At 44.6% G+C, this 23,768-nt stretch overlaps 1 protein-coding gene across 2 annotated transcripts in view; it reads right to left on the reverse strand.

The window, feature by feature from the left end:
- The window catches only part of NDEL1 (nudE neurodevelopment protein 1 like 1), a 73,082-nt gene extending 50,652 nt beyond the window's left edge, over positions 1-22,430 (reverse strand). Inside the window, exon 1 of one of the 2 annotated variants that reach the window (XM_033184596.1) lies at positions 22,282-22,430. The gene's annotated coding sequence lies outside the window, so the exon portion shown is untranslated. Of the gene's footprint in view, positions 1-13,784; positions 13,809-22,281 lie in introns of those variants that run through there. The other variant, XM_033184597.1, reaches the window with a different exon arrangement.
- Positions 22,431-23,768: the final 1,338 nt, after the last annotated feature.

Raw genomic sequence — 23,768 nt, forward strand, 5'->3', positions numbered from 1 at the left:
CTTTTGCTGTGTATTATATATAATATATTATAATATGTAATATATAATTATAGGTAATATATTATATAATATGATTATATATTATATACTATATACATTATAGTATATACATTATATATTTTATATATATACCTCTTACAATCCATCTTGCTTTTTTTTTTTTTTTTTTGAGACGAAGTCTCACTCTGTCACCCAGGCTGGAGTGCTGTGGCCGGATCTCAGCTCACTGCAAGCTCCACCTCCCGGGTTCATGCCATTCTCCTGCCTCAGCCTCCCTGGTAACTGGGACTACAGGCGCCCGCCACCTCGCCCGGCTAGTTTTTTGTAGCTTTTAGTAGAGACGGGGTTTCACCGTGTGAGCCAGGATGGTCTCGATCTCCTGACCTCGTGATCCGCCCGTCTCGGCCTCCCAAAGTGCTGGGATTACAGGCTTGAGCCACCGCACCCGGCCCATCTTGCTTTTTTTTTGAAACGGAGTTTTGCTCTTGTTGCCCAGGCTGGAGTGCAGCGGTGCGATCTCTGCTCACTGCAACCTCCGCCTCCCAGGTTCAAGCGATTCTCCTGCCTCAGCCTCCCAAGTAGCTGAGATTACAGGCGCCCACCACCACGCCCGGCTAATTTTTGTATTTTTAGTAGATTTTTAGTAGAGACGGGGTTTCACCATGTTGGCCAAGCTGCTCTCAAACTCCTGATCCGCCCGCCTCGGCCTCCCAAAGTTTTGGGATTATAGGCGTGAACCACCACACCCTGCCCCATCTTGCATTATTAATGTTTATATATATTTTAGTATATAAATACACACATATGTGTATGTGTATGTGTATGTGCGTGTGTGTATACCCTAGCGGACCTGGAAGCATGCTGGAGGGGATACTAGTTCAAAAAGGAGGGAAAGAGGGATAGGCAATTTACATAGGGAGTGGAAACTTAAAGGAAGAGATGCATTTTAAAAACAATTTTAAGAACTTTTGCAGTACAATATACAAAGTAATCCTTTCTTTTGTTTTTTAGAGACAGGGTCTACTATGTTGCCCCGGCTGGTCAAGAACTCCTGACTTCCGCCAGGCGCTGCAGCACTTTGGGAAGCCAAGGTGGGCAAATTACCTGAGGTCAGGAGTTCGAGACCAGCCTGGCCAACAGGGTGAAACCCCGTCTGTACTAAAAGTACAAAAATTAGCCAGGCATGGTGGCAGGCACCTGTAATCCTAGCTACTGGGGAGGCTGAGGCAGGAGAATCGCTTGAACCCAGGAGGCGGAGGTTGCAGTGAGCACTATTGCACTCCAGCCTGGGTGACAGAGTGAGACTCTGTCTAAAAACAAACAAAATAAAAAAGAACTGACTTCAGGCAATCTTCCCACCTCAGTCCCCCAAAGTCCTGGGATTACAGGCGCCAGCCTCCATGCTAGACGCAATGTAATCCTTTCCAATTTCAGTGCTTTTAGGATTGGATTTGTGGGTGTGGACACAAAAATAATGTGTAAGACATGCCTCAAGGTGAAAGCAAAGTGAGTCTAGGAGGCCCAGTTTATACTTTTGAAGGAGATGGACATAAACATGAACAATGCAAGATGGATTGTAAGAGGTACCCAAATCAATAAAGATCAGAGAAGGGATTAATGGGGTTTGTGGGAAGGGTAACATATTACATATGCCTATTACGAATAATATTATAAATAATATGCATATTCTAAGCATGGATTTCCAATTTTTTTTTTTTTGCACAAGGCCAAGCATGGTGGCCCATACCTGTAATCCTAGCACTTTGGGAGGCTGAGATAGACAAATCACTTGAGCCCAGGAGTTCGAGACCAGCCTGGGCAACACAGTGAGACACCTGTCTCTAAAAAAAATAAAATAAATGTTTGCACCAAAATAAATTTGTTCTAACTTGCTATAACATGTCTGAACAGGATCTAGCTTGAAGCACCAGGAAAAGAAATCAGTTTGAAGAGAGTCCCTATATGAACATGTATTCTACAAAATTGAAGCAATAAAAAATATTAAATTTATGGTGAAGTCCGGATGGAAAAATGGTGGAATCATTGATGCTTCATAAAAGTTTATAAGGACAATGCCCCAAAAGAAATCAGCAGTTTACAAATGGATAATCCATTTTAATAAAACATGATTTTATTAAAACATGTTTTAATAAAACATGATTTTATTAAAACATGTTTTAATAAAAACATGACGATGTTGAAGATGAAGCCCACAGCATCAGACCCTCCACATCAATTTGTGAGGAAAAAAAGTAATCTTGTTCATGCCCTAATTGAAAAGGTTCAATGATTAACAGCAGAAACAATAGCCAGCACCACAGATATCTCAACTGATTTGGCCTACACAATCCTGACTGAAAAATTAAAGTTGAGCTAACTTTCCACTCAATGGGTGCCAAAACCATTGTGCCCAGGTCAGCTACTGTCAAGAACAGAGCTTTCAAAATTTCACAAATTTTAAACAAGTGAGATCAAGATCCTGACACCTTTTTTTTTTTTTTTTTTGAAGAATTGTAACCAGAAATGAAACTTGGCTTTACCAGTACAATCCTGAAGACAAAGCACAATTAAAGCAATAGCTACCAAGAGATGGAAGTGGTCCAGTCAACGCAAAGTGAACCAGTCAAGAGCAAAAATCATGGCAACCATTTTTTGGGTTGTTCAAGGCTTTTTGTTTATTGACTTTCTGGAGGGCTAAAGAATAATAACATGTGCTTATTATGAGAGTGTTTTGAGAAGGTTAGCCAAAGCTTTAGTGGAAAAATGCCCAGGAAACCTTCACCAGAGAGACCTTTCCACCATGATAAAGTTCCTGTTCATTTCTCTCATCGAACAAGGGCAATTTTGCAAGAGTTTCAGTGGAAAATCACTAGACATCACCTTACAGTCCCAATTTGGCTCCTTCTGAAGACTTTTTGTTTCCCAATCTTAAAAAATCTTTAAAGGGCGCCCATTTTTCTTCAGTTAATAATGTAAAAAAAGACTGCATTAACATGCTTAAAATCCCCAGACCCTCAGTTCTTTGGGGATGTACTAAATAAATGGCTGATATCATTGGTTACAAAAGTGTCCTGACTTTGGCTGGGCACAGTGGCTCACACCTGTAATCTCAGCACTTTGGGAGACAGGGGCGGGCAGATCACTTGAGGCCAGGAGCTCAACACTAGCCTGGCCAACATGGTGAAACCCTGCCTCTACTAAAAATATACAAAAATCAGCTGAATGTGATGGTATGTGCTTGTAATCCCAGCTACTCAGGTGGCTGAGGCTTGAGAACGACTTGAACCTGGGAGGTAGAGGTTGCAGTGAGCCAAGATCATGCCACTGGGTGACAGAGCGAGACTGTTTAAAAAAAAAAAAAAAGTGTCTTGACCTTCCTTGATGGAGCTTGAGAAATAAAATTTGTATTTTTTCATTTTATCTTTTAATTCAATTTTTCTATGAACTTTTCGAAGTTCTCTTGTATGCACTGGCAATTGTGCTAAACACTTGGTCTGCTTAATTTCATTCTCACAATAATCCCATGAGATAGGTACTGTTATTCCCATTTTTTAAGTGAGGAAACAGACTCAGCAAGGTGAAGTTTCCCAAAGTCTCTCAATTAGAAAGATGAGGCCTCAAGCCTCAAACCCACCCTGTTCCGATTGTCTGACTCTCCAGAAAACACACTATTAACAACTAGTATACTGCTAATCAAGAAGGGGGAGTATTAGCAATTACTACCATGTATTGGGCTAGAGCACTGTGCTCAGTGCTTTACATGCTTTCCCTCCTTTCATCCTCACAATGAGCCTGTGAGGCTGAAATTATTGCTTCCATTTTACATATTGTAAACTGAGACCCAGAGGAGCTAGGGCTTAAACTCAAGCAGGCCAGTGACCTGGGACAACGAGCTGATGCAGCTCGTTCAGGCTCCGGGACTCTGCTTCCCTGGCTGAAGCTGTGCTCTGGCCAGTGAGATCACAGACAGGGAGAGGATGAATGAAGGCTTTCCTATGGACCTGGTGCCAGGACAAAACAGTCCTATCCCAAGAGGAAAAAAAGTAAGAAGGGCTGCGGCTCTGTCCCTGCCTCCTGGCTGAGGTGCTGGGAAACGCACTGAGTCATCTAATGGCAGGCCAGGCCCCTCGGAAAATGTTGGCATCATCTTCCAAGCTGTCACCCCTCCCACGCAGCCCGGACCCAGAACTGGTGTTTGTCAAGACTGGACTATTGGCCTTATCTTAATGAACGGGCTTTGCCTGGCAGGATTCTAAGAGGTGCCAAAGGGCCCAGACTGATCTAATTCCTTCCTCCTCGTGGTTGAGCTTTCTCCCTAGGAGATGGGCCCAAGGGACTGGGCATGGCAATTAACTATCAGCAACCTTTGCCCCAGCCCCTGCTTCCAATATACCAAATCCAGAAAAAATAAAGTGGAAAGGAAGACGGAAATCAGCCCCGAAAGGGAACAGAAGTTATAAAACCAGCCTTGTGGCAGTAAAAAAGGTGAGTGAGGGCTGCCCCGCTCTCTGCTTTTATAAATCATTAGGAAGGGATTTGCCGAGGCATGGGTCCCAGTACAAAGTCTTTCTTGGATTGAGCCAAAGAGGTTAATGTCACAGGCCCTGAGAGCATGCATGAGGATCCCAAATCTCTCCTGTCACAAACTCCGAGATTCAGGAAACAGAGGCCAGATTCCACCACTGGGAGGGGTGGAGGCTGACCAGCTACCCTAAGGGAGATCTGGGTACAAGCCCAAATCCTAGCTAGTAAAGATGCTGGACTTTGGCCACATCACACACTCACAGGTGATGTAATGCACACAGGCCCACTGTGGAAATTCTGACGAGATGGGGCATAGTTAACTTTACAGAATCAGGTGAGCAAGACATCTCAAAATCAGCTTCAGCCTAATCTCTCTCTATTCCTTTGGCCAGCATTTTTTGCTAATCTCTAAGGGTATAGATCTAGCTGGGTAAGGGACACCCACTGGCTGGCCAGTTGCTCATGGTCTGGCGGCTGTGTCCACCAGATGTCCCACCACCACCTCCAGCTCTACGTGCCGAAACCCCAAACAGATTTGCCTTTGCCCCAACAGAAATTTCCAAAACAATTTTCATGTTTCTGTCAATGGTGCCATCATTCCAGTCAGTGAGGCACAAGGCACTCATCAAATCCCCCTAATCATCTCCCCCCCGCCCCAGCTTGCATCTCACTCTTGTGGTCACCAAAGCCCGAAGACTTTCCCTTCCTAAACTCAAGTAAATCTATGCATTTTTCAGTACTTTCTTCCCACATTGCCCATAATCCAAAGTTTCTTACTTGTCTCTCCCTCCCTCCCCAAACTTCTCTCCCTCGAATGTCTTCTTGTTTCAGCCCAGCAGTCCACACCTAACCATAATAATAATCTTTCTAAAACCCCACTGTATACAGAGCATCCCAGGCTCCAAAACTTGTTTTGGCATCTTGCTACCTTTGTGATAAGGAACAAAGTAGTCTGGTACTCAAGGCCCTCCCAAAGCAACTCCAGCCCACTTCTGTGGTCTATATCCTATGGATCACCTATCTAGGTCTGGCCAGACCCTCCAGCGTGGTCCTCCAGAGAGATGATTCCCTTCCCCTATGGGCCTATCTTGTTGACTCCCACTGCCCTGTACACTATAGCTGCTCCCTAGGCTTGGCCGACCCACCTCCTCCTCTGCCTTTTGAAGTCTCATTCATATGCTAGCTCCTCCAGGAAGACTTCCCTGATACCCAAAGCTCCAAAGTGAGCACTCCCTCCTCTGAGCTCACATGGAGCTCTACACAGTTCACAAGAGACTTATTAAACATGGCCTTTTGGTCACAGAGATGTCCAATCTCCTCCAAGAAACCAAAACTCACTGAGTGTAGGGACAGTGTTGATTGTCTAAATATATCCCCACAACAGGCACTTAGCAAACACTCATTTAATATGCTTCAACAACAGTGAAAGAATGAACCAATGGTCTGGCGGCTATAACTTCAAAGGCAAGACTGACAGAACATTCTGGAAAATACCCCAAATTCTGAAAACAATCACCATAGACAGGAATTTTCACTGGTGTAAAAGGCTGAACTTAGATGATATAGGTTACAAAGGAACTAAGATTTAGGTCATAGGCAACTATGCCTTTTCTCTAGCCTAAGTCTTAAACCCAAGCCACAGTGTCTACAATCCCCAATGCAATATCCTTTGCTGTTGTAATTAAATAATATTAATAATAATGTGTTTTTAAAATCTTAAAAATATACACTTGGGGCCAGGCATGGGGGCTCACACCTGTAATCCCAGCACTTTGGGAGGCCAAGGTGGGTGGATCACGAGGTCAGGAGTTCGAGACCAGCCTGGCCAACTGGTGAAACCCCATGTCTACTAAAAATACAAAAAGTAGCCAGGTGTGGTGGCACATGCCTGTAATCCCAGCAACTAGGGAGGCTGAGGCAAGAGAATTGCTTGAACCCGGGAGGCAGAGGTTGCAGTGAGTCAAGGTCGCATCACTGCACTCCAGCCTGGGCGACAGAGTGAGATTCTGTCTCGGAAAAAAAAAAGAATATATACACACACACACACATATACACACATATATATACATACATATATATGTACACGCGCACACACACACATATATATACACATATACACTTCAGCCTTGAGGCGAGAAGTGGTTTTATATAGAGAGAAAAGTCTTTCATTCATTAGCAAGGAGTTTAGTGCCTGCTGAGGACCAGGCACTGTTCTAGCCATGGGGATCCCAGTACAATTTTAAAAATCACCCCCCGCCCCTACCCAATATAATTAGCTTATATTCTTTTTTTTTTTTTTTTTTTTTTTTTTTTTTGAGGCGGAGTCTCGCTCTGTCGCCCGGACTGGAGTGCAGTGGCCGGATCTCAGCTCACTGCAAGCTCCGCCTCCCGGGTTTACGCCATTCTCCTGCCTCAGCCTCCCGAGTAGCTGGGACTACAGGCGCCCGCCACCTCGCCCAGCTAGTTTTTGTATTTTTAGTAGAGACGGGGTTTCACCGTGTTAGCCAGGATGGTCTCGATCTCCTGACCTCGTGATCCACCCGTCTCGGCCTCCCAAAGTGCTGGGATTACAGGCTTGAGCCACCGCGCCCGGCCAATTAGCTTATATTCTAAAGGGAAAATAGACAACAAGCAAATAGACTAATCTATTTCTGCCAGGTCATGAGAAATGCTATAAAGAAAAACCACCAGGGTAAAGGAAAAAGTGTGACAGGACTGCTCCCTGAGTGAAAATAGGGCTTAATAGTCATGGGATTCTCTTCCTCCGTAAAGTTGTCAAGGCCCTTAAAACCAAAGACTGCAATATAAGACGTAACCAAGATGTGAAATTTTTTTTTTTTTTTTTTTTTTTTTTTTTTTGAGATGGAGTCTCGCAGTCGCCCAGGCTGGAGTGCAGTGGCCGGATCTCAGCTCACTGCAAGCTCCGCCTCCCGGGTTTTACGCCATTCTCCTGCCTCAGCCTCCCGAGTAGCTGGGACTACAGGCGCCCGCCACCTCGCCCGGCTAGTTTTTTCTATTTTTTTTTAGTAGAGACGGGGTTTCGCCGTGTTAGCCAGGATGGTCTCGATCTCTTGACCTCGCGATCCACCCGTCTCGGCCTCCCAAAGTGCTGGGATTACAGGCTTGAGCCACCGCGCCCGGCCAAGATGTGAAATTTTAAAAGAACATTAAAGTATGTGCAGATGCCTTAAATAGAGAAATACATCTTAATTTTTCATCATAACATTTGGCACTGGGTGGCCACTCAATAAATATTGGTCATATAAATGGGTTGCTGGGCGGTCCACAGAATGCCAGATCCTTCGACCAGGAGATGAATTTCCCCTTCCAAGACTTTGGGTGGTTTTTTTGTTTGTTTTTTGTTTTTGTTTTGAAACTGAGTCTCGCTCTGTCGCCTAGGCTAGAGTGCAGTGGTGCGAGCTTGGCTCACTGGCTCACTTGCCTCCCAGGTTCAAGCAATTCGCCTGCCTCAGCCTCCCTCCCCCAAGTAACTGGAACTATAGGCCTGCACCACTACACCCGGCTAATTTTTTTGTATTTTTAGTACAGACGGGGTTTCACCATGTTGACCAGGCAGGTCTTGACCTCCTGGCCTCAAATGATCTGCCTGCCTCGGCCTCCCATAGTCCTGGGATTATAGGCATGAGCCACCATGCCCAGCTGCCCTTCCAAGACTTTGAATGGTAACCAACTCATGTCTGATTCAAAAATGCTCACTTATGGTTTGGTCCCTGACACAGCCAGCCACAAACAGCCCAGCCTGGGCTATTCCTATACCACCTTGAAGGGAAAGAAGGTTCTATTTATTGTATTTATTGCATCCTCATTAGCTTCTGGAGCAAACAGAGCTCACTGACCACTCAAAGCAGCTCAGACTCCCAAACCTCAGCTCTCCCATCAGAGTTTGTCCCCACACTTTCAAACTCCAGTTGGCTGTAAGTCAACAGAAAGGCTGGAATTGGGTAGAGATGAATTTGTTATGCAGTGTCTTAGGTTCCAAGCCCCCTTCCCCTTCCTTCCCTTTCCACTGTGCCTGAGAATGCAGCCTGCTTCTGGCCCTTGGCCCCCTTGCCAGGAGGGTGCTTTGCCTTGTGCAGGCCGCCAGGTATAGCCTGCTGAAAGGTGGCTTTTAGAGAAGAGAAAAATGAGAACAGTTTAGGTTGCGGCTGAAACAGGCCTTCCTATAAAGGTCCTGCCCTGGTGATGGTACCTGGAAAGAAAGAGACCTCGTCCTTATCCAGGGGGGTAAACTGAAGTTTCAAGAGCCTTTCATCCCCTGTTGAGGTCTGTCTAGCCTTTTCTCCCCTATTGATGGAACTTGACACCCTGCCATGCTCCCATGAATCTCTGGCTAGTCCTAATTTCTTCCTAGAAGGCTCCCTGAACTGTGGACTTCCTCCTAATCTAGAACCTCATGGTCTTCCTGACTTCCCCAAGCTTCAGTCTTCACTCTCATCCTTGGCTGTCATCCCAGCCACTTGACAGCCACTATCCACACCCCACAGTGGCAGCTGCCTCCCAAGAAATGGATGGCATGACACTGTTAATTGCTCATTGGGTTAACACCTGGCAACCCCAAGGGCTGTTGACATCACACCTCCATAAACAGTGTGACTGTCCCTGGGGAAAAAATGAGATGTGCTCACATACCTTTATATAGACAAGGTGGCGCCAGGTTTACCTATTCCCAAACTAGACTAATGAAATGACAGAGAAATGGAGTGTTTCTTACCAGTCTAAGCTTATTAAGCAATCTCTGCCTGATTCCCATTACCAGGTAAGCCAATGAGTCAAAGTTGCCAGGACTAAAAGATCATGCTTCCAACCATTCAACAAATATTTAATGAGGGCCTGGCCCTGTTCTAGATGCCTGGCATAGCACAATTAACAAAAGAAGCTAAATTATTTCCTTCCTGGAGGTTTTCTAAAACTGAAAAAAAAAAAAAAAAAAGAAGGAAAATAGAAGGGAAACAAATAGACAAAGAGGCTGGGCTCAAGGGCTTACTCCCGTAATCTCAACACTTTAGGAGGCTAAGGTGGGAGAATCACTTGAGGCCAGGAATTCAAAACCAGCCTGTGTAACATGGCGAGACTCATCTCCATGTAAATTTAAAAATTAGCTGGGCAAAGTGGCTCACATTTGTAATCCGAGCTATTCTGTAGCCTGAGGTGGGAGGATGGCTGGAGGCCAGAGATTTGAGGCTGCAGTGAGCCATGATTGCACCATGGGTTAGTTGCCTGGGTAACAGAACAAGACCTTAACTCAAAAAAAAGAAAAAAAATAGACAACCCTGAGTATGTCAGCAGTAACAAGTGCTAAGGAGAAAAAACTAGACAAGGTTTTTTTAATATTTTAGATTTAAGGTAGCACCTAGGACAGCAGCCATGCCTTATTTATCTCTGACCCCAATGCCTGGCATGTTATGGGCAGTTAACATTTATTGAATAAAAGCTTTCAATGATTTTTTTTTTTTTTTTTTTTTTGGAAACAAGGTCTCACTCTGTCACCCAGGCTGGAGTGCAGTGGTTCACTCAGTCCACTGCAGCCTTGACCTCTTGGGCTCAGGGGATCCCCCCACCTCAGCCTCTCAAGTACTTAGGACCACAGGCATGTGCCACCACACCCAGCTAATTTTTATACTCTTTGTAGAGATGGGGTTTCACCATGTTGCCCAGGCTGGTCTCAAACTCCTAGGCTCAAGCGATCCTCTACCTCGGCCTCCCAAAGTGCTAGGATTACAGGCATGAGCCACTGCACCTGGCCTCAAAGCACTTTTTTAGTTTAGAACTCTAATAAAGAACTTCCCTTTAGAAACAAGCAATAAGAAGCAATTGACAAATGTTTAAAAGCAAGCGGCTAAGAAACACATGAATCATATCCTACCTTGATCCTAATTAAACACATTCAAAGTAGGACAGCAAAGAAGAGACTCCATATTTCATCTAACAGGTATAAGAGATTCTAAAACATTAGACGACAAATGCATACAAGAGCACTGAGAAACTAGCACCCTCGTGTAACGGGCTGAGGAGGATGTCACAATTCTTGGTAGGGAGTTTAGCAGCCTGTATCAAACACTTAAAAATGTGGAACCTTGGCTAGGCACAGGGGTTCACGCCTGTAATCCCAGCACTGTGGCAGCAAGGCAAGAGGACTGCTTGAGCCCAGGAGTTCAAGACCAGCCTGAGCAAGACAGTGAGAGCCCGTCTCTACAAAAAATGTAAAAGGAATAAAAACTTTATATTAAAAAAAAAATAAAGGTCTGGGTGTGGTGGCTTACGCCTGTAATCCCAGCACTTTGGGAGGCCGAGGTGGGCAGATCACAAGGTCAGGAGATCAAGACCATCCTAGCTAACACGGTGAAACACCATCTCTACTAAAAATACAAAAAAACAATTAGCCAGGCGTGATGGCAGGCACCTGTAGTCCCAGCTACTTGGGAGGCTGAGGCAGGAGAATGGCATGAACCTGGGAGGTGGAGCTTCCTGTGAGCCTAGATCGCACCACTGCACTCCAGCCTGGGCGACAAAGCAACAAAGTGAGATTCCACCTCAAAAAAAAAGAAAAAGAAAAAGAAAAAACAAAGGTGCAAACTTTGTGATCCAGCATTCTGCTTCTAGGAATTTACCCAAAGGGAACTATTGAGGATGTGTGCATATTGTCCAACAGGATGTTCATCAAAGCATTGTTTAGCAAAAAATTAGGGACAACATAGACTAAAGGACTAATGAAGTGGATTGATGTGATAGCTACACAATATAACAGTATCCAAGCCGGGCGCGGTGGCTCAAGCCTGTAATCCCAGCACTTTGAGAGGCCGAGGCAGGCAGATCACGAGGTCAGGAGATCGAGACCATCCTGGCTAACATGGCGAAACCCTGTCTCTAGTAAAAATACAAAAAATTAGCTGGGTGTGGTGGCGGGCGCCTGTAGTCCCAGCTACTCAGGAGGCTGAGGCAGGAGAATGGCGTGAACCCAGGAGGTGGAGTTTGCAGTGAGCTGAGATCGCACCACTGCACTCCAGCCTGGGCAACAAAGCAAGACTCCGTCTCAAAAATAAAAAAAAAAAACAGTATCCAAATGGTAACAACAATGCTATAGAAGAATATTAATAAGGAAAATGTCCACAATATGCAGTTAAATGAATCAAGCAGTTAACAATAGGTATGTGATCCCATCTTTGTAAAGTAGAAAAACATGCATACATTGTCATTAGACAAAGAGTCTGGGGACAAAGACACCAAAATGAGGTGAGATCACAATCTAATCTCTCTCTGTCTCTCTCATCTGTTCTTCCTTCGTTTTTTTTTCTTTTCTGTATTTTTATCAAAAATGTCTTAAATGTGTAATTTTCTAAAGTTTAAAAACTAAGGATGCATCCATACTTAACAAAGCAAGATAATTTCCTCAAAATTCTTTGTAAATGATGTAAACTATTTCCTAAGCCTATGGATTTAGGATCTGTTATAATTTTTTTTTAAGGCAGCCTTTCAGCCAAGTAACCCCAGTGGATACAACAGTGACCTGGGCACTCACATCAGTAAAGCCTCAATGGAAGGGTTCCCAATTCTGCAACACAGATCTTAGGAATTAATTCCCTTCTGCTATGACTCCCTAATTAGTCCAACCTGATGTTATGTTGTTATGTACAGTTTCCTCCTTTTTTTTTTGAGACAGAGTCTTGCTCTGTCGCCCAGGCTGGCCCGATCTCCACTCACTGCAAGCTCCGCCCCCCGGGTTCACGCCATTCTCCTGCCTCAGCCTCCAGAGTAGCTGGGACTACAGGCGCCCGCCACCGCGCCTGGCTAACTTTTTGTATTTTTAGTAGAGACGGGGTTTCACAGTGTGAGCCAGGATGGTCTCGATCTCCTGACCTCGTGATCCGCCCGTCTCGGCCTCCCAAAGTGCTGGGATTACAGGCGTGAGGCACCGCGCCCGGCAATCTTTTCCATTTCATACCTTCTAAACACCTACTAACTGAAAACATAACGATATCTGAGACTTTAAGTGGTAGAAATACCTGGGATGTCAATTATCGCTAATCTGGAATGTTAAGGATGGCTTCTCTGAGCAGCGGGGGCCGGAGGGGGGGGTCACTTGTCTGGTGACCACTGTCTAAATAAGAACAAAACAATACTCCAACCATTTAAAACTAAATATGGCAAAATAACAGTCATGAGATCACAGAAGAAATTTCACACTAGTTTTCACCCATCCCTGTATGATACAACACAAATCTAGATGTCTGCTTCGAAATTACAAGGGGGGCCAGGTGCAGTAGCTCATGCCTGTAATTCCAGCACTTTGGGAAGCTGAGGTGGGTGGATCACGAGGTCAGGAGTTCAAGACCAGCCTGGCCAAGATAGTGAAACCCCATCTCTACTAAGAATGCAAAAATTAGCCGGGTGTTGTGGCAGCCACCTGTAATCTCAGCTGCTCAGGAGGCTGAGGCAGAGAATTGCTTGAACTTGGGAGGCAGAGGTTGCAGTGAGCCGAGATGGCGCCACTGCACTCCAGCCTGGGTGACAGAGCAAGACTCTGTCTCAAAAAAAAAAAAAGAAAAGAAAAGAAAATTACAAGGGGGTTTTATGGCCTTTACATGGAAAACATTTTCCGCTCAAAATTAGGCGATAGGACTTCTCCAATCAGAAGTGCCTATAATATAGAGGTGGATTTTTACTCATAAACACTGAATTGCACACATGAAACATCCCAGGTTCCATGTTAATCACGGTAGAAATGCCCCTTCCAGGAGAGGGAAGCAGGCCAGGCAGAAGAGAAGACATTCACTGAAGTACTGGGGACAAGATAAAGGGGAGGCAGGGGGCTGGGCGTGGTGGTGGGCGCCTGTAATCCCAGCTGCTTGGGAGGCTGAGGCAGGAGAATCACCTGAACCCAGGAGGCGGAGGTTACGGTGAGCTGAGATCACGCCACTGCACTCCAGCCTGGGCAATAGAGCAAGACTCCGTCAACAACAACAAAAAATGGTGGGGGTGGAGGGGATAGGCAAGGGAGCCCTTTCTCCAAGCATGTTGCTGTTTCAACAATTTTCTAAAGATTGTGTGTTAACAGGATGGTTATTAACACCCTGATAAAAAGATATTAGAGGAAGTTGTTTGAAAGCAAGAGGCCCAGACACATAGAGAAGAGGATCAAAGGACAGCAAGGTCCACCCTCCCTCGCCAGTCATTGCAGGTACCACCTTTTCTCAGGGCTCCCACACTGGTGTGAGAACCCAGCCATGCCTCGTGTTACTCACCTTGGCCAAATCAGCCCTGTCCCAGCTGCTTTTGTTAAAATGACTTCCCTTCTCTGGGCCTCAGTTTCTTCATCTGTAAAATGAGCAAGTTGAACCAGATGACACTGTTGACAGTGAGTGAGTCAGGACCCACGCTGACATCTAGCCAAGCACCATCCTGGCGGAGCGGAGAGCCCTTCTTCTCCTTGGCCAGTCTGCAGAACGTGACAGCAGAGTCGGCCCTCTCCTGGGAGGGTGAGGGTAATGACTAAGGATAGTCTTATTCTTGCCAACGTTCCTCTCTATGCCCTAAGGAATTGCTGATCTTGCAGAATGCACCACTTCATGGGCATCTAAGGTCTGGTGTATCCGTTTCCTGTGGCTGCTATAATTATCACAAGCCTGGTGGCTTAAAACAACAGATTTATCTTCTTGCACTTCTGAAAGTCAGGAGTGTCTAAACCGATACTTAAGGAGCTAAAATCAAGGTGTCGGGCAGCGTTGGTTCCTCCTGAAAACTCAGGGAGAGTCAGTTTCTTGCCTCCTCCAGCTTCTAGAGGTCACCAGTGCTCCTTGGCTTGTGGCTGCATTTGCTCCCATAGCTGCTTCCATCATCATATTGCCTTCTCTGATTTTGATAAGCCTCCCTCTTATAAGGACCCTTCTGATTACATTGAGCTGGCCCAGATAATCCTCCCATCTCAAAAGCCTTAATTATATCTGCAAAGTCCCTTTTGCCATATAAGGTAACATACAGGTTCTGGGGATTAGGATGCGAACATTTTTGGGGGGGCTATTATTCTGCCTACCCCTTTCTGATCTTCCAGTTTTACCGCCTGCACGTTATTTGCTATTTCTGCATATCATCTTTGAATATTTATTTTAATTTACTCACGTATTTAAAGATTAGCTTAAATCTTCCATTAACCTCATTCTAAACGATCATTTCTGTGAAATCATAGAATTTGATGCTAATTGTATTTTCCCTAACATTCCCTAAAATAAATACCTAACTATTGAAATTACAAATGTGCATCTCTTACCACCTAACATCAATCTGCCTGTCACCAGTAGTACACAGACCATCACTTAGGGAATAAAAATATAGTCCAGCCTACTGAATTTACAGAAAAGGGTAATTTGTCCAAGAATACACGTGAGCAAAGAGCAAAACTTCAGCTACACCCACAACTTCTGCTTCCTGTCTCCATGCTCATCAATGACAACTTGAAAGTACGTCAGCTTTTCCTTAATAGCATCCCTAACATTAATGATTCATATAATATAAGGCGTGGTTCCTCTTCTCTTACACTCATAGATATTTTATATTTGAAAAATGGGGCTTCCCTTTGCTTCCCCTGTCAACCAGTATTCATACATCTGACTTATAAACAGCAGCCTGTTTACTTGACCCACATCTGGACAGCGTCCAGGCCCCAGGGAAGAACAAACTGAGAATGGAGGTCAGTGGCCAGTGGTGACTTTGTAGTTTGCCCTTTGGCATCTGTCCCAGATGCAAATTGAACTTTGAAACCACTTTTGAGAAGCCAAGAGTCCTTTCTGTACACAGAGTATGGGATGATGTAATTGTCCTCTTCTTATATAACAATCAGCATGCAATTTTAAAAAATAGCTGTCATTCGTTGAATATTTAGTATGGGACAGGCCCTGTGTGAGGTGTTTTAATTTTATTTTTGGGGGCTGCCTCCTGAACCAGAGCAGGTTCAGAGAACTTAACTCACGTAAGTGCTTTACAAACACTCATTCATAACGATGCTATGAAGCAGCTATTTGTGTTCCCACTTTACAGACAAGGAAACCCAGTCCTAGAGAGGTTAAGCAACGTCTCCAAGGTCACACAGCTAGCATGACAAGGTCAGCATTCATAGACCCTCAGACATAACTTTGGAATAATCTGCCACATGAGAAAACCAGGGAAGTTGAGCAATCTGCCCAAGGATATATGAGTCTGAGTTAGTGGCAGACTCAGGGACAGAATTCAGGTCTTCAGCTCTTAGACCAGTCTCTGTCTTTGGATTTTTCTCTCTGTTAAGCTATTATCTCTCGGGTGATCTGCTTCTTTTTTCTCCTTATTCCATCTCGCACTCCTTCATCGGTGCTTCTGGCCCTCATCAGTTTCACGGTGATGCAAAGCTGTGGAGATATCGAATGAGGGTCCCAGAATGACCCTTCCCGACCACTCCCTCTGACCCAGCAACAAACATGGAAAGTTCTAGACAATCTCCATGAGTCTGTATTCATTACGCTGGAATTAGTAATAATGTAACCTGAAAAGAATTAAAGTTTACCTTTATCCTTCCCCCCCCCCCAAAAAAGAGAATGCTAAGCAGATACATGGTGGAAACAGGATTAGATGGGGTCATGATCAACAGAGGAACTTGTTAATCAAAATTTTAACCCAATAGGAACCCACATGTGTGTCATTTAGGAGACTGGCTAAATAAATGATTGTATATACATGCAAAGAAATACTGTATGGTCACTGGAAATGATGTCATAGAACAATGCACATGAGAACAAATTATGATTTCGTAAGTTGAAAGCATGACACAAAATAAAATTACTCCACTTTTCTTTTTATAAGTATATGCTCAGAAAAAAAGACTGGGAGGATATAAATGGTGGTTATCTCTGAGTAATTCATATTTTCTTTTTTGTGTTTATCAGTATTTTCCAAATTTTCTACAGCAAATACATATTAATTTCATAATCTAAATCATTAAAAACTTTAGATGAAGTCATTAAGAACCACTGTTTTCTGAAGTCTGTGCTCTGAGACTGCGTATACAAGAAAATAAGGGATCAGGCCAGATGTGGTGGCTCACACCTGTAATCCCAGCACTTTGAGAGGCCCAGGCAGGAGGAGTGTTTGAGGCCAGGAGTTCAAGACCATCCAAGGCAACATGGCAAGACACTGCCTCTATACAAAATTTAAAAAATAGCCAGGTGTGGTGGTGTGTGCTTATAGTCTCAGCTACTTGGGAGGCTCTGGTGGGAGGATCACTGAACCTAGGAGGTTGATGCTGCAGTGAACCATGATCATATCACCACACTCCAGCCTGGGTGATAGAGTGAGACTCTGACAAAAAAGAAAAAAGAAGAGAGAGAGAAAGAAGAAAGAAAGAAGGAAAGAAAGAAAGAAAGAGAGAAAGAGAGAGAGAAAGACAGAGAGAGAGAAAGAAGAAAGGAAGGAAGGAAGGAAAAAGAAAAGAGAGAGGAGGGAGGAAGGGAGGGAGGAACGAAGGAAGGAAGGAAGGAAAAAGAAAAGAGAGAGAGGAGGGAGGGAGGGAAGGAGGGAGGGAGGCAGGAAAGAAGGAAGGAAGGAAGGAAGGAAGGAATCAATCAGCCATAAACTTTTTTATAGAGCTGGCCATACATTAGTAATTTAACAGTCATCCTGCCCTAGTAGAAAAATGAGCAATGGACACAAATAGATGGTTCATAGAAGAAATATAAATGGCCAATAAACACCTAAGAAGACCCTCAGCTACATCATTAATAACTTTTAAACATAAATTAAAATGACATTGAGATATCTGCTTGCTTTTTATTTATCAGATTAGCAAAATTTAAGACAAATGATAATACCCAATGTTAGTAAAGTATAAGGAAGCCCACTGTCTCCTGCGATGTTGGTCGCAGAGCGAAAAATGCGGTAACCATCTCGGTTACCACAATGGATTAAACACATGTATCTTCACTTCCTCTTGAAATCCCACCGACAAAAAAGACCGAACACAAATTTTAAAAGGTATAAACCCACAGGGACAGAGGATAGGAAAAGGAGACAACAGCGGACAAGGGATGTCAACAGGATTTTGGAAGCTGGAAAGTGGATGAGTAAGTGACAGCTGATGCGGTCGATCAGAAAAGGCTGAAAACTAAATGCCAACCAGAAGCAAGCAGTGCCGTGCCTCTAACTCCAGAAAGTCTCAGGAACTGGAGGTGCGGGTTACTTTGAAAAGCAAGGTAGGGTGGGGTTAGAAACAGGAAGATCTGTCGAAACATAGGATGTGTTTACAAAGCATTTCAACACACGGCTTCACAGCCCAGGCAATCGACAAGCCAAGGCATCTACTTCTCTCCCACCCCAGCGGGAGAAGGTGTGCTTACTGGAGGAACTAAACCAGAAGAGCTCCAGATCTGGGGAGACTGGACACATCCTAGGGCAGGGTTAAGTCACTACACCATAAAGGGAAGAAGGATTTGGGAGAGGGGAAGTCTTTGAAGCTACATACAGAATGCTGAGACCCCCTCGTGTCCCCCGATGGCCCCCCAGAATGTTAGCAGCCTGGCTTGTACCCTCCAGGCAGGAGACTCGAGCATTCTTCTAGGGGGTTCCCAATCATAGGGACTGGTCCCCCCATTTGATCACCATACACAGAGACCCAACAACCAAGGCCAGATACAGACACACACACAGACACATTCACAGACGCAGACACAAACACCCTCCAATCAGCTTCTAGTTCCTTGATCATAAAAATGAACATTCAACCAGGAATCACCAAACATTTGAGGAAGCCTCCAATGTGCAAGATAGAACAAAACAGCATAAAAGAAATCCAAGGGCTTCAATATAATCCATAGGTACAGGAAAAGTAAAAGAAAAAAGAGGCTGGGCGCAGTGGCTCATGCCTGTAATCCCAGCACTTTGGGAAGCCAAGGCGGGCAGATCTCTTGAGGTCAAAATACAAAAATTAGCCAGGCGTGGTGGTGCATGCCTGTAATCCCAGCTCTTCGGGAGGCTGAGGCACAAGAATCACTTGAACCCGGGAGGCAGAGGTTGCAAAGAGCCGAGATTGTACCACTGTACTCCAGCCTGGGAGACACAGCAAGAGTCTGTTTCAAAAAAAAAGAAATAAATAAAAAAGAAAAAAAAAAAGAGAGAGAGATTTGGCAGCAGTAGACACAATGCAGGGAGCAGAAGTAAGCTAGAAAAAATGTTTAATATCTTCAGAGAAATAAACAAAGGCATTACATCATGAAACAAGAACATGGGGCTTCAAAAAAGGAAATGAGAACAAGAGCCCTTTTTTAAAAACAGTGAGGGTCGAAATTAAAATATTCATTTGAAGAGTGTGACCATGAAATTGAGAAAATCTTCCAAAACAGGAGAACAAAAGACAGATCACCCAAATCGGAGATTAAAGGAAGAAAATGAGAGGATAAACCCCAAAGTCTAATATTCAAATAATAGGCGTTTCAGAAAGCAAGCACAGGGAAAATGAGGATGAAGGAATTATTTTAAGATAATAATTCAAGAGATTTTTCCAGAATTGAATAACATGAGCACCCAGGTCGAAAGGGTCTCCTGAGTACACAGGACAATCAATGAAGAAACACCCACAGATGAAATTTCAGAATCCTCAAGATGACAAGACACCCCTAAAAACTTCCACATAAAACCGGGACAAGTACAAAGGATCCTGAATCATAAGAGCAGAAGACTTCAACAAGAAACTAGAAGCTTGAAAACAATGAACCATTGCCTTTAACATTCAGAGAAAAAAATCATTTCCAACCAGTTTTCTAAATCAAGCCAGACCCTTTGACAAGTATAAGGATAGAATGAAGGCCTGTTTCCATATAGTCAAAACCTAACAAAATTACCTCCTATCATTGGAAGATGCATGTCACCAAAACAGGGAAGAAAATGAGGAGGGAAATGTGAGATCCATACAAACAGACAAGTACTCTATGATTCTCCAAATATGAGGTAATTAGAAGAGTGAAATTCATAGAAACGGAAAGTAGACTGATGGTTAACAAGGCCTGGGAGGGAGGGAGGGAGGGAGGGGAAAATGGGGATTTAGTGCTTAATGGGTAGAGTTTCAGTTTGGGAAGATGAAGAAGTTCTGGAGATGGGTGGTGGTGATAGTAAGTGCAACAACATGAACATACTTAATGCCACTGAACTGTACGCTTAAAAATGATTAAAATGGGCCAGGGGCAGTGGCTCATGCCTATAATCCCAGCACTTTGGGAGGCCAAGACAGGTGGATCACGAAGTCAGGCGTTTGAAACCAGCCTGGCGAGCATGGTAAAACCCCATCTCTACTAAAAATACAAAAAATTATCCGGGGGTGGTGGCGGGCACCTGTAATCCCAGCTACTCAGGAGGCTGAGGCAGGAGAATCACTTAAACCTGGGAGGCGGAGGTTGCAGTGAGCTGAGATCACGCCACTGCACTCCAGCCTGGGCAACAGTGCGAGACTCCATCCCAAAAAAAAAAAAAAAAAAAAGATTAAAATGGTAAACGAAAAATATAAAACGGGCAAGGCACATTAAAAATGTAAAATGAGTGACTCACGCCTGTAATCCAGTACTTTGGGAGGCCGAGGCAGGAGGATGGCTTGAGCCTAGGAGTTCCAGAACAGCCTAGGCAACATGATGAAGCCCTGTCTCTACAAAAAAATACAAAAATCAGTCAAGTATGGCAGCACGTGCCTGTAGTCCCAGCTACTCAGGAGGCTGAGGTAAGAGGATCACCTGAGCCCGGGGAGGTTGAGGCTGCAATGAACTGTGATTGAGCCACTGCACTCCAGCCTAGGCAACAGAGTGAGACCCTATCTCTAAACAAATAAATAAAGTTAAAACTCTAAAGTGGCAAAAAAATCATATATATAAATTAAAAAGTGGCAAAACTTCATCTCTACAAAAAATACAAAAAATTAGCCAAGTATGGTGACACACACCTGTGGTCCCAGCTACTTGGGAGGCTGAGATGGGAGGATGACTTGAGCCCGGGAATTCAAGACTGTAGTAAGCCGTGATCACACCACTGCACTCCAGCCTGGGTGACAGAGCAAGACTCCATCTCAAAACAGAACGAAAAGAAAAGAAAGAGAAAGAAAGAAAGAAAGAGAGAGAGGGAGAGGGAGGGAGAGAGAGAGAAGGCAGAGGGAGGGAGGAGGGAGGGAGAGAGGAAGGAAGGAAGGAAGGAAGGAAGGAAGGAAGGAAGGAAGGAAGGATCCAAAAGAGAGAGGATTCATACAAGAAACAGAAAAAGGAATTCCTAAGATGACAACATTCAGCAGTCCTGGGCAGAAACCAATCCAGGCAGGAGCAGCAGGATGAGGCACCAGGCAGATGTCTCTGAGGAATAAAAGAAAGAAAACGAGACAAGAGACTGAGAGATAATCTAATGTGTTTGATCAGATTGCCAGGAATTTTATAGCTCTGTTGGAGAGGAATCAGTGATATGTATCTAAAAACTAAGCAAATGAAGGCACAGTGACTCAAGCCTGTAATCCCAGCTACTTGGGAGGCTGAGGTGGGAAGGTCTCTTGAGGCCAGGTGTTTCTGACCAGTCTGGGCAACATAGCAAGACCCTGCCTCAAATAAATAAATAAATAAATAAATAAGATGGTGTGACATTTCTTAAGGGAATCTGGACAAATGAATGAAAACTAAATACACATACAACCTTTCACCTAGGACTCCAACACCTAAGGATTTATTCTAAGGAAATAATACGGCTAGTGTGCAAAGACGTACATTCAGTGATGTTTACTGTGGCACTGTTTATTATTATAGAAATAAATTGGAAATACCCTAGACACCCACCAATAGGAGACTGGTTTAATGAATCATGGTACAGTCACGCAATGGAATACTACACAGCTGTTAAAAAAGATGAGGTAGATAATTATGAATTAACAGAGATGATACTCGAGAGATATTATTAAGTGAAAAAAAGGTTACAAGACAGTAAGTAGGATTTGACATAAAAATATTCATTTAAGAGTCTAGATGTCTATGTGCCAAAGTATTAATCTTTGGAGATAGAATTATGCAAACACTTTCAATTTCTCTGTCCTGATTAAATTTTTATCAGATATTATATTCTCAGGAAAAATCATCCAGTTCCATCTACAAAATGAAATAAAAGGAACGCCAAACCCTGAAGAATACAACCATACCGTTCACAAAACACCTTCACAATCATCATTCTGCTTAAGTTTACAAACGTCCAATAACATAGAGATGTCTTACATTTTGTAGATGAGAAAACACGTTCAGAGGGAAGCACATGGCCCATGAGCAGTGAAGTCAAGGTCCCAGGATGGGATCGCAAGCCCCTAACTTGGTCAGCTCAGCATGACTTCAGTGTATGGCACTGACTGTCTCTGTCAGCTCCAGATAAACCTGTCGGAACCCTACGAGCTCCCTCTGCAAACCAGAAAAACGCTACATGGGCAGTTCAGGAGATAGGAAACCAAATCAAGGTGATCAGACTCTTGGGGAAAGATGTGCACAAATGATGTGGTTTCAGGAAGCCACCAAAGCCATCTCTTTATGTCACCCATCACCCAATCCTCACACCACAGGGACATAACCAACTTTCCAAACGGACCTCAGCCTTTGACAATCCACTTGCCTCATGGGCACAGAGGATCCTCAGACATCAGGAGCCCCCCCCATTCTGGCATCTCTCAGGCAAACCCTCATGTGGCCCAGACCTTCTCCAATCAGCCCTTTCCACCCAATGTACCTGGTCCTTGTCTCAGGCTTCAGCTGATCAGATCCACGGCAGCATACGGGGCCCACGCTGAACTTGCTGACACAAAGTAGAAGTCAATAGGAAGAGTGAGAATCACCGTCCGACCAAAGATACGCAAGGACCGGAAATGGGTTAGAGTCAGGAAGGCTGGGGCCTGCTGCCCTGAAGTGAGGCAACCCTGCCCGTCTCGTCACTCAGCTGGTGTTGAGCAAGACTGCAGTGCTTTGGGAAGGGAAGAAGAAATTCAAGTTCTAACTCCTCAGCCAGGCCTTCAGCCTCCCCATCTCCCCTGCATGTGTAGTTGGGAAGCCACTGGTCTTCCGGACAGATGACCTGTTCTCTCCTCCACTTTCCTGGCTTCATTCCTGTGTTTAGAGGGTAAAGGCATGGCCAAGAGCTGTCACTACTTAAGGGGGGAGACAGTGGATGCCAATGTTGTTTGCCTCTCCATGCGGGCCAAGCACATAACGTGGTATATAAGAGAATGAACTTGTCACATAGCCTCCACCTGCCACTTGTAGCTGTGAGAACTTGAAACCGGGCACAGTGGCTGACACCTGTAATCCCAGCACTTTGGGAGGCCGAGGCGGGCGGATCACCTAAGGTCAGGAGTTCAAGAACAGCCTGGCCAACATGGTAAAACCCTGTCTCTACCAAAAAGACAAAAATTAGCCAGGCATGGTGGCGCACGCCTGTAATCCCACGTACTCGGGAGGCTGAGGCAGGAGAATCACTTGAACCCGGGAGGCGGAGGTTGCAGTGAGCCAAGATGGTGCCACTGCACTCCAGCTTGGGCAACAGAGCGAGACACCGTCTCAACGAAAAAAGAGCTTGAGCAAGTTGCTTTTCTCTCCTAGTCTCATGTTCCCCATCTATAAATGGAAACAGTGCTGGTACTGACCTCATAGTATTGTGTAGAGCTTAAATGAGATAACGTAAGTTATCCCAAGTCCAGTTAGCCCCTTTAAGTATTAGTGGTTGTCCCCTTCCAGCCGTATCAGATCTGACTCACTCCTTATGGCTTTATTAGGTCAGACACCCTGGTCTGAAGAGTCCCCTGAACACTCTTGCCTCCACAGTGGCAGCAGGTCTCATGCCTCAATTAGTCTTACCATCTAGAAGAAGCACCATTGTTAAGAAGGGCTAGGAGGCCCTTCATGGATCCCTCTTTTCCTTTTCCCAGGATGATGTCTTTTCTCCCCAGAGTCAGCCGTGAAGGTAGGGGCTGTGTGGGTTTGTCTCTGTATCCCCAGGAGCACTCATCAAAGCCCTGGAGGTTAAGTCCATAAATATCTGTGGACCTTAGAGGTACATAGAAACATCACCCCTATTTAAAGCATGTGGGTAAACTTAGGTACCTGGGCTGAGGAATCCATAGCAGTGGGACTGAGGCTTTTTTCAGGATGTGGCAAAGCCATGCATGCAGGCAGGATCAGGGTGACCCTTGGCTCCTCTTAGCTCCTCTCGCAAGTCTCTGA

Source organism: Trachypithecus francoisi, unplaced genomic scaffold (genome assembly GCF_009764315.1).
Source record: "Trachypithecus francoisi isolate TF-2019V2 unplaced genomic scaffold, Tfra_2.0 Lachesis_group20, whole genome shotgun sequence".
In the NCBI taxonomy this organism is placed as follows: Eukaryota; Metazoa; Chordata; class Mammalia; order Primates; family Cercopithecidae; genus Trachypithecus; species Trachypithecus francoisi.